We start from the raw sequence: 12,506 nt of genomic DNA on the forward strand, positions 1-12,506 counted from the left end.
GATCGTCGTGGCTGTCCCTAGTTTGTTGAGAATGTTTGCCGTGGGAATCTCATTGCCACACCCTCTCATCACTTCCTCGTTGAGCTTTTGCTGCCATTGGATGTGTGCTCCGCAAGAAAATGGCCCATGTAAGCATGTGCAAGCTAGTGTCATGCCTGGCGAAGAAGAAGGTATTGCACTCATCTATGATGTTGTCCATTCATATAAGCGGGTCATGACCGTGATCGTGTGGTGTGTATGCCTCTAACATTAGCCCGATCAGTTCGGTTTTGTAGCCCTTGGTGTCATTGGTTGCAAGCTAACTTTTGATGATGTCCTGAGCATGCCCTTCACCTCCTTGTCAAGTTTCCATATCTTGATGTTATTTTTGGTATGAAGGTACCTGAAGATCAAATTTGATCATAAACACGGACTTTCTGGTTGCCGGGTTCATTTCCTATTCTATGCTCACGATGTAGAATTGATGCCCAAATCACAAAGGATGTGCAATAAATGAGATAGACCGTGCTCTTTCGATCTAACACGTCTCTTGTTTATGTACATGATTTCTTCCGGTTTTTTAGTTCTCTTTTTCTGGCCTTTCTTTTTCTTCATTTCTATAACATTTCTTCCTTTTCCATTTTCCATTTTTTCTTCACATCTTTTATTTTTGTATTGATTTTCTAGTGTACCGAGACTTTTATTTTTTCATTAACATGGGCGATTTCTTAATTTTATACTATTTGAAATTCAATTTTTTGAAAACTCATGAGTATTTTTTAAATTATGTAAAATGCATGCATTTGGTTTGTCTTCTATTGTTAGTACATTTTATATTTCAGGAAATTTAATAAATTTTTCAAAATGGAATGAAAAGCGAACAGAAAACTCGGAAGGAACTTTTCCCCAAAAAATTCGGACATAAAGGTTTGTGTGAAATATATGATAAATGGGCCAGGCCCATATTTCGGGGTGAGCGATTTTCTAGCCCATTCTAAGAAATGGGGGCAGGGAAGACTTGTGTGAGATCGCACATTAGTTGAGATCAATTGTTTTTTGAAAAATAAACCTACATGTTCAACCTCAAAAAAGTTTCAGCTCCTAATTCGACCTACATTAATAGAAACAAAAAATACAAAGTTGAACATGAATAGTGTCAAAGTATTATTCACCCAAAGCTGCCACTATTCACATGTGAATTTGTCTTTTTGAATCTCCAAATGTACATCGAGTTTTGAGCTGATTCTTTTTAAGTTGTAGACATACCCCACATGAATGTTGTTAAATAATTTCAGATTTTTTTCAAAATGTCTAAATATGAAATTTTGGATTGATCTCACGATCTCACCTAATGTGATATCTCATACAAGTCTCCCAGAATAGAAGCACCCCCGCATAGGTCATCCTGGTTGGATATTTTTAGTCTGCAAAATCCACAAGGCCGAAAGGACCATCAACTGGCTAGGCCGAAAGAGGAGCTCGGCTTGCCCTTCTATTATTTTGGACCAAGCCGAACTCGCACCCAGGTCTAGATTCATCAAAATCACTAGTTAAAGGATACTCTTTGCAAAGGCCACTCCCCAGCTTTCTCCACTGTTTACAAGTGGCTCACTTCATGTGCGCCACTTCTCACAACCCGTGAGCTTTTCTTGTAGATTTGTTTATTCAAAATGTTTTATCTCTTGAACCATACGTCCAAATACGGAACCATTTTTCCTATTGGATTTCTCTCATTGAGAACTTTGAAGTTAGATCCCATATTAATATGTTTCGGCCAACTTTTTTTTCATGAAAAAAAAGGGAAAACAAAAAAAATCCAAAAAAATAAAAACCCAAAAAACATGGAACATAAAACGAATACCAATAAACTCGGCGTTTGAAAGCACGGTTGCAGTTTTCTATTTTTTGGGAAGCACAAGTAGTGATTTTTTCTTTTACTGAAGAAGTAGAGGTTGTGCTTCTCGCGAAAGTAAGGTTGTGCTTCATCTCGGGGAAAAAGCACACGCTATGCTTTTTGCTTTTTCGGGAAGCACAACTGTGTTTCTTGCAAAAGCACATGTTACGCCTCTTATAGGAAAACACTGTTTCTTAAAAAAACAAAAAATTCCCTTGAAAACATAACAAAAACTAGGAAAAAACTCAAGAGCCAAGAAAAATCATCTATCCGCAAACAGGTACGGAAAAATAACAAAACCCAAATATAGAGGAAGCACCCAACATACGACATGTGGCAGTGTGGCACACCACTTGCGCCCTCCATGCCAAAAAATGACCCCTGCTGGGGTAACCCAAGGATAACCTTTAGTTAGTTGCTCCAAAGCAGCGACACATCTTAAGGGACCGCCTAAGCAATGCGTAGGGCATTGGTGGGCTAGCAGACACATACCCTACCCAAGTCAGTAGTGTTACAATGCTGACTCAATAAGAATGCGATGCTAGGGGTACAAGATTCTTTGTTTTTATTAGTGTGATTTTTTCAACTTTTTTTTATAAATTTGGTCGGTTTCAAATGCAGTACTATCTAACAATTAAATATGTTCATAAATTTTGAAAATGTCTATGAATTCAAAGATTGTTTCTGCTTTCAAACAATATTCATAGTTGTAAAAAAATGTTCGTAAAACCTAAAAGGTTCTACGAATTCAAACAACTTTCAAGAATTACAAAAACAATGTTCGGCAATAAAAAATGTTAACAAATTAAAGGCATCTTTGTGAAATAAAAAAACAAAGTTGTTCATGACTTTATAATAATGATCGTGAATTAAAAATATGTTCTTGAATTTAATAACGTTTGTGAGTTAAAAAAATGTTCATGACGTCAAAAGAATGTTCATAAATTATAATTTAACTTCGGAAATTAAAATAGACTTCAGGAAATGAAAATAACTTCCACGAATTGAACTATGTTTGCGATATTGATTTTCGGTCTTGAATTCAAAAACGTTCTCGCGAAACTAAAAAATGTTGACCAATTCAAAAAGTTCGAAAAAATGAAAAGAAAATCTTCAACGCCTCATTAACGTTCGTGAAATTGAAAAACAATTCATTAATTAAAAAGGGAAATTCGAGGAAAATACCTCGCGAAAAGGAAAACTGGTCTGAACCAGAAACTGGAGTTGGGCTTATCATACGTAGTAGCAGAGGGGGTCACGTTACTTGGCTATCCATCGCCATATGCGGGAAATTGGATTGCCAACATGTTGTCTGTTCCTGAGAGCCTGGTAGCGCGGGAGCTTTCTGTTGACTGGACCGAGTACGTGTACTATAGTGAAGCGACTGGAGTGTTTTAGGTCATATTTCTAGTTTTGTTTTTTGCTTTATCTAGTTTATTTATTGCCAGTCGTATTTTCATTTGTTTTTTTTTGGGAAAAACTTCCAATCTATTCATCTTCAATCATGGCAGTACAACGAATACCAGAAATAAAAGTTACATCCAGATTCGTAGACCACCTAGCGACGACTACAAGCACCGAAGCAAGCCGAAGGCGCGCCGCCGTCATCGCCCCTCCATCGCCGGAGCCGGACACAACTTGTTGTAGTAGACAATCGGGAAGTCGTCGTGCTAAGGCCCCATAGGACCAGCACCCCAGAACAACAACCGCCGCCGATGAAAAATAACGTAGATCGGAAGGATCCAAACCGAAGACACACGAACGTATACGAACAACGACGAGATCCGAGCAAATCCACCAAAGATAGATCTGCCAGAGACACACCTCCACACGCCCACCAACGATGCTAGACGCACCGCCGGAATGGGGGCTAGGCGGGGAGACCTTTATTCCATCTTCAGGGAGCCGCCGCCGTCTCGTCTTCCTGAAAATAGGACACAAACCCTAACAAGATTGAAAAAACCGACTAAAAATGAAGCCCTCCCGCCGACCCTTGCCAGGATCCACCGCGCCTCCATGGCCCTAGGGCCACCGGAGACGAGGCGGACCTGCGTCGGCGCCGGCGAGAGGCACAAACCCTAACTTTCTTTCTTGGAGGAGGAGGAGGAGGTGGAGGAGGAGCCCTGTATTTTCATTTGGTTTTAACAAAAGAAGTTTTATTTATGTAAAAGATCCAACATATTTTAAATTTGAATAACTATTGTAAACATTGTTTTTAGAATTTTTCAAAAAATAATCTAGGAATATGTATTATTTGAAATGCAAAATATTTTATCTTTCTGATTTTTTGCTAAAAAGACAAACATCTTTTGAAAATCTTGTTATTAAAAATTTCAGAAATTTTGAAAATTGTGGATTTTTTTTGGAAAATATGAATAAAGAAAAGAAAACCAAAAAAATGGGTAAATTAAACAATAGATTAAAAAAAAGGAAAAAACATTTTATGGGCCGACCTATTTCACTCAGTCGCTTAGTTCATGTAAAAGGTCGATAGTATGACAAAACGAGGGTCGTATGTGAGTTGCCTGATAAATCGTCCTGACAACTGGAGTCGCTGGGTTCAACTAAAAATAAACTGGACTCGTTGGGTTTGCATTATTCAAAGGCGCGCCCACAAAACTCGTGTTATCCCAGGTAGCTATCATTTTTGTTTGCCTACAACTATGGTGCAAGGAAATGACAAGGCGGAAAAGTCGTGTAGGGAACACACTCCATGGCACCTTATTAGCTACTCACAAATTGACTAAGCTAACTATGGACTAACATAATTAAACAGAGCGAACAACTCAGCACCTTAATCCTGTTGCGCTTGACTGCACCTCCTTCATGCCAAGCTTCAATCTCATCTCAATGACCTTGACCAACTGACTAAGCTAACTATGGAGTGACATAATTGAACAGAGCCAACAACTCACCCCTTAATCCTGTTGTGCTTGACATCACCTCCTTCACGCCAAGCTTCAATCTCATCTCGATGATGTTGACTGGTCTAAGATGCTTAGTGAGTATGTCAGCAAGTTGTCCATGTGTTCGATGTGATCGACAACAGTTTTCCCGCTGTCGATGCATTTATGAATGAAGTGGTAGCGTGTGTCAATATAGTTGCTCCGATCATAATGAATGGGGTTCTATCTAAGAACAATTGTAGACGTGGTGTCCACATATAAAGGTTCACATGTTGCGTTTCCTTGCCATTCATGTCACCGAGGAGATAAGTGAGCCAAATCCCTTGACTTGCTGATGATGTACTTCACCTCACACGAGAAGAGTGCAATGATCTTCTACTTTTGGGTGGCCTAGTTGATGACGCTTGACGCGAGGAAGAAGATCACCACCGATGTGCTTCGGTGATCGTGTCGCTCCCCTACAAGATCGTTCCTTCGTGACGCACCAGACTTGTATTTTAGCTATAACGCATCGTTCCACAGATGTAAAATAGGATTTGCTTCACCGCATCCTAGTGCTTAGCCTTTGGAGCATCCATGAACCGGCTTGCGATTCCCGCCTCATAGGCGATTTCCATATGCGAGTTCACTAGTGTACCATAGATTCCTGATCACATTGCGATAGTGTATCACATCTACACCTACTCCCCCAGTGCTCTTGCTAAGTTTAAGCCTATTCTCCATAGGCATGTGACACGAGTAGAAATTTTCCATGCTGGCAAGCTCCAGAATTTCTACCACATAGCTTGCTTGGCACAACATGAAAAAGCATGTGCGATATGTGGCTTCGAGTCCCTGTTAGTATCTGAGACACCCGAGGTCGCTCATGTTGAAGAGCTCGTGCATATGTGCATTGAACTCTTTGATCTCATTGACGCACATGCGGTTGATTACCCGATCATTGGCATAGAGGCCAACATGGAGGTAGGATGATGCGTTCTCCCTCTGGTGCAAATCATGCTGATGTGGGCACCACTCAAAGCCCAGAGATGACATGGACGCATCTACCTTTGTGTAGCATGCCCTGCTGATGTTGTGGCAGTGCGTAACGAAGTCATAGACATGACATGATAGGATTTGGAGCCCTTCATGTATCTAACAAACAATTCACTATTTGTCGCCTAGTTTCTTCACATGAGAGCCCACCTTCGTTACATGAGCCACACACCCAAGTGCACATAGTTAGTGCAGATTGGAAATACAGTCATATTTTTTTGACAAAGGGTGGATTTTATTGGTTCAAAAAACAATATCAAGAGGAATGCAGTCATATAGAGCCTCGTACCAAGTGCTTCGGTTTAGATTGGGCATAGGTGATCACCTCAACAAATGTTCCAATACAAACATCACACTTCACTCCCTCATGTCCGAGAAACTGCCACTCCGGCGGTCTTCAGAGATGGTACATGATTTTCTTGGTAGGTTTGAACCTCGACGCTCGGATAGAAGCACACACCCTTTCATTGTTGGTCCACATACATGCACCTGCGGAGCCACTGCCGCGGCAGTCCCCGGTTGACTGGTGGGGCATAGATCTCCAGTGGTGCCCTCATAGCATCCCCTACCGATGCATGTGGCAACATTAGTTGAGGCTCCCCCGACTATGAACACTACTGGATTGGGACCTCTGGTCGCAGTGCACAACGTCAAATTCCTTGTATGAGATGTGCTGTATATGTGGTTGTGGCGTCTCCACAGCTGCCTCCAGTCATCGATGCACCTTTGATGCCTCCCGATAGTGTAACACTCTTGATGATTAGCTATGGTGAACCCATGCTAATGATGCAATGTCATCACCTTTTTGCTAAGCCAATTGCCAATTGATAAAACTCAAAGTTAAAAGCAAATTTAAATTCAATTCAAATTATTATTTCTTCAAACAGAGAAACAAAAATGTTCGTTGGGTGGCAAATAATCACCAGGTAATTGTCATAAATAAACCAAGATCTTTTTAATTACTAAAATGCACTTAACCTAAATAAAACAGTGCCAGCAACATTAATTTGAGCCAGTTTAGTTTAAACAAATACTTAATCATTTCAAAATAAATTGATACTTGTTGGGATACTTCAAATCTTTGCCTAACATTTATGGGACAAATTTAATATTCAACTGAATTCATTTATTATGAGATTAAAATGCAACACAGAAAATAATAAATAAAGAAACAAAAAAAAAGAAAAAGAAAATTACAAAACAGAAAGGAAAAAGGAAAAGAGAAACTTACCTGCCAGCCCACCCCTAAGGTTGTCTTCAACCTACTGCTCACCGGGGCGCGCTGGACGTGGCAGGTGCGTCCATGGCTGAGATGGACACACACCGGTCATCCATCGGGTCCCGCAATGGATAAGGTCCCCCGGAACCCTTGACGAACCTTAGCACCTCCCCATTCTCCCTCGCTAGCCCGTCTCCCTCCCAGGTCCGTTCGCGCCCGAGATGGCCGTCGCCACCGCAGCTCGTCCGCATGACCACCGTCCTTGAATCGCCTCCGCTGTTTGTCCTGAGGATCCGCCTCAATGGCCTCTTCGTCTCCACCCACAACCGCATCCAGAGAAGCCCAAAGATGACCGAATCGACCGCGTGTTCAACCCCGGAGCCGCCTGCCGCCGTTGTCAACCACGTCGCCATCTGAGCGCCTCTGACCCTACTGGTTTGCCTGTATGATTCGCTGTGAAATCCCATGTGCTTCCCCTCTCCCCCTGCTCGTTTTATTCCTCTAGCCGTACCCTCAAGCTCCGAGCTCCGTCGTGGCTTGAGCTCGCCGCCGTCGCCATTACAGGGCACCCCAGCCGCTGCTGCTGGTGCATATCGATGCGCTACGTCGCTGCGGTCCCTTAGCATCTCCTCCCAGGCCAAATGGTGACCAGAAGCGTCGATCCGCGCGTCGCCGCCCTTCTGTTTGTCACCGACATGCACCACCGCGTGCGCGGCCGGCATAAACCTGCCGGTGGGTCATTGATGGTGGGCCCATGAGCTAACTAACTTAGTTAGCCACCTAAGTAACCCCCTAACCCCACTGACCCCTTGCCCCCCCGGCTAACTAACATGATTATACCCCTGTTAATTTAATGTGTCAATGGCAGCTGGGCCCCACCTGTCAATTGACTAGTTGACAGTCAGTAGTTGTCTGGTGACTAGGCAGTCAACAGGCCCCACTGACAGCCTCACACAGCACTGCCTGGGTACACTTTTAGGTGTATCTACCAGTTATCCATTTAATATTTTTCAAATTAAAATATGTCCAATAAATTCAAAAAATCATATAAACTTTGGAAACTCATAGAAAATAAAATCGAAAGTCAGATGAAAATATTTTACATATGAAAAATGATCAGAAAAATATAACGAATCTGGGTATGCTATCCACATACCTGTCAGATCCATTTAACATTTTGAACATGAACACTTTGCAGTAGGATGACCTGACCGAAAAATGCCTGGATCTGGGAAAATATCTTTTCGCTCTCCTTTTAAAATATGCACATAGGATAACATAAGCTTTGATTGTTACTATTATTAATTTTATTGACGAAGTATCGTGAGAGTGCACCTTTCTTGGAGTTATATGTGGGAGAACATAAGCCATTTATAAGTAATTTACTTATTTTTTACGAAAGAATAAAAAACAAGATCGCTTTTGTGTTGCCATCTAAGGATAGTTATTGCATTGACTATGAATAAGACATGTGTATTACTGACTCATTCCTCTCCAATAATAAGACATGTAGATTTTGTCTTGAGTGAAATCTTTGAAGTTTGACCAACTTGATAGAAACAAAAGATCCTATTTACTCAGTCAACATCACTATCATGAAATGTGTTTTTGCAATGTATTTACTTTCTGGAGTTCTTTCTTGGTTTTTTTGTGTCAGCCACACCAAGTAGATATCCGGTGAAATAATAGTGACTTAATTTGCTAGCGAGAAAATTTTGGATTGAAGGAGAAATATCTAGGTCGCTCGTGCATAACCCTCCAAAGCAGCGACACATATTAAGGGACCTCCTAAGCAATGCGTAGGGCATTGGCAGGCGAGCAAACACATCCCCTACCCATGTCAGTAGTGTTACAACGCTGATACAATAAGAATGCGATGCTAGGGGTACAAGATTCTTTGTTTTTATTAGTGTAATTTTTTCAATTTTTTCTTTATAAATTTGGCCAGTTTCAAATGCAGTACTCTCTAATAATTAAATATGTTCATAAATTTTGAAAATCTCTATGAATTCAAAGATTGTTTCTGCTTTCAAACAATATTCATAGTTGTAAAAAATATGTTCGTAAAACCTAAAAAGTTATACGAATTCAAACAACTTTCAAGAATTACAAAAACAATGTTCGTGAATAAAAATGTTAAAAAATTAAAGAAATATTTGTGAAATAAAAAAACAAAGTTGTTCATGAATCTATAATAATGATCGTGAATTGAAAAAATATTCTTGAATTTAATAATGTTTGTGAGTTAAAAAAATGTTCATGACGTAAAAGAATGTTCATAAATTCAAATTTAATTTCGGAAATTAAAATAGACTTCAGGAAATGAAAATAACTTCCACGAATTGGAATATGTTTGCGATATTGATTTTTGGTCTTGAATTCGAAAACGTTCTCGCGAAACTAAAAAATATTGACCAATTCAAAAAGTTCGAAAAAATGAAAAGAAAATCTTCAACGCCTCATTAATGTTCGTGAAATTGAAAAACAATTCATTAATTAAAAAGGGAAATTCGAGAAAAATACCTCACAAAAACCGGTCTGAACCTTTCCGAAATCAGAAACTGGAGTTGGGCTTATCATACGTAGTAGCAGAGGGGGTCAGGTTACTTGGCTATCCATCGCAATATGCGGGAAATTAGATTGCCAACATGTTGTCTGTTCCTGATAGCCTGGTAGCGCGGGAGCTTTCTGTTGACTGGACCGAGTACGTGTACTACAGTGAAGCGACTGGAGTGTTTTAGGTCATATTTCTACTTTTGTTTTTTGCTTTATCTAGTTTATTTATTGTCAGTCATATTTTCATTTGGTTTTAGAAAAATAAGTTTTATTTATGTAAAAGATCCAACATATTTTGAAAATTTAAGAATATTTGAATAATATTGTGAACATTGTTTTTAGAATTTTTCAAAAAATAATCTAGGAATATGTATTATTTGAAATGCAAAATATTTTATCTTTCTGATTTTTTGCTAAAAAGACATCTTTTGAAAATGTTGTCATTAAAAATTTCAGAAAATTTGAAAATTGTGGAAATATTTTGGAAAATATGAATAAAGAAAAGAAAGCCAACAAAAATGGGTAAATTAAACAACAGATTAAAGGAAAATAAAAAAACATTTTATGGGCCGACATATTTCACTCAGTCGCTTAGTTCATGTAAAAGGCCGATAGTATGACAAAACGAGGGTTGCCTGATAAATCTTCCTGACAACTGGAGTCGCTGGGTTCAACTAAAAATAACTGGACTCGTTGGGTTTGCATTATTCTTTAAAGGCGTGCCCACAAAACTCGTGTTATCCCAGGTAGCTATCATTTTTGTTTGCCTACAACTATGGTGCAAGGAAATGACAAGGCGGAAAACTCGTGTAGGGAACACACTCCATGGCACCTTATTAGCTACTAACAATTTGACTAAGCTAACTATTGACTGACATAATTAAATAGAGCGAACAACTCAGCACCTTAATCCTGTTGCGCTTGACTGCACCTCCTTCATGCCAAGCTTCAATCTCATCTCAATGAACTTGACCAACTGACTAAGCTAACTATGGAGTGACATGATTGAACAAAGCCAACAACTCACCCCTTAATCCTGTTGTGCTTGACATCACCTCCTTCATGCCAAGCTTCAATCTCATCTCGATGAAGTTGACTCGTCTAAGACGCTTAGTGAGTATGTCAGCAAGTTGTCCATGTGTTCGATGTGATCGACAACAGTTTTCCCACGGTTGATGCATTTATGAATGAAGTGGTAGCGTATGTCAATATAGTTGCTCCCCTCATGATGAATGGGGTTCTATCTAAGAACAATTGTAGACGTGGTGTCCACATATAAAGCTTCACATGTTGCGACTCCCTGCCATTCATGTCACCGAGGAGACAAGTGAGCCAAATCCCTTGACTTGTTGATGATGTACTCCACCTCACACGAGGAGAGTGCAATGATCTTCTACTTTTGGGTGGCCTAGTTGATGACGCTTGACGCGAGGAAGAAGATCACCACTGATGTGCTTTGGTGATCGTGTCGCTCCCCTACAAGATCGTTCCTTCGTGACGGCACCAGACTTGTATTTTAGCTATAACGCATCGTTCCACAGATGTAAAATAGGATTTGCTTCAAAGCCTAGTGCTTAGTGTCGGTGTCAAAACCGGCGGATCTCGGGTAGGGGGTACCGATCTGTGCGTCTTAGGCTGATGGTAACAGGAAGCAAGGGACACAATGTTTACCCAGGTTCGGGCCCTCTCGATGGAGGTAAAACCCTACTTCCTGCTTGATTAATATTGAAGATATGAGTAGTACAAGAGTAGATCTACCACGAGATGTAGAGGCTAAACCCTAAGAGGTAGCCTATGATGGTATGATTGTAATTGTGATCGGCCTTCTAAGGACCATCCTCTCCGGTTTATATAGACACCGGAGAGGGCTAGGGTTTACATGGAGTCGGTTACAAGGAAGGAAATATAATATCCGGATCGCCAAGCTTGTCTTCCACGCAAAGGAGAGTCCCATCCGGACACGGGCCGAAGTCTTGAGTCTTGTATCTTCACGCTTCAATAGTCCGGACGAAGTACATAGTCCGGCTGTCCGAATACCCCCTAATCCAGGACTCCCTCAGTAGCCCCTGAACCAGGCTTCAATGACGATGAGTCCGACGCACAGTCTTGTCTTCGGCATTGCAAGGCTGGTTCCTTCTCCGAATACTCCAAGGTTATTTATCGAATACGTAGACCGTGTCCGGATCTGCAAGATGATCTTCACACACCATTGTAGGGAACATAGCATAAATCCGTTCTGCCGGCAATTTTTGTATGCCGTGCCCTTGCATCGTGGCCTGGTCCAACACGAACCGGCATTTCCTGCTCCACCTCGACTCGCGTCACGAGGTGGTTTTATTGGCACGTCCTGCCAAAGCAGAGATCGTGTTCCTCCTATTACGGGATCTTTCATCAATATGGGCGTGTGTGGCCCCACGATGACTGTTGGTATGACTCTGTGTATTTTAGATAAGTCTCAAGCGGTCACGCTGAGGACTCTTGATATTCATCCCCTTTATAAAGGGGACCATGCCTACACCTCTTTTCCACCTCTCCTGCTCCTTCTTGCACCTCGAGCTCCAACACTCAAAACCTAAGATCCAACACCCCAGATCCGACAGTATGTCCGGATCCGACGCAGAAGGCCGGTGGGTGGCCTCCTCGATCCAAGAGGAGGATATTACTAAGCTTAGGGAGGTCGAATACCTGACCGTTGATATCCAACACAGACTTCCTGCTCCAGGGCCAGTTATCCCCACGCTGGAGCCCAATGAGAGCGTCGTATTCATTCCTCACTTCCTCCGAGGCCTAGGCCTCACCCTCGACCCCTTTGTGAGGGGGCTCATTGAAGGGGAACGTAGTAATTTCAAAAAATTTCCTACGCACACGCAAGATCATGGTGATGCATAGCAACGATAGGGGAGAGTGTTCGTCCACG

Source organism: Triticum dicoccoides, chromosome 4A (assembly GCF_002162155.2).
Source record: "Triticum dicoccoides isolate Atlit2015 ecotype Zavitan chromosome 4A, WEW_v2.0, whole genome shotgun sequence".
NCBI lineage: Eukaryota > Viridiplantae > Streptophyta > Magnoliopsida > Poales > Poaceae > Triticum > Triticum dicoccoides.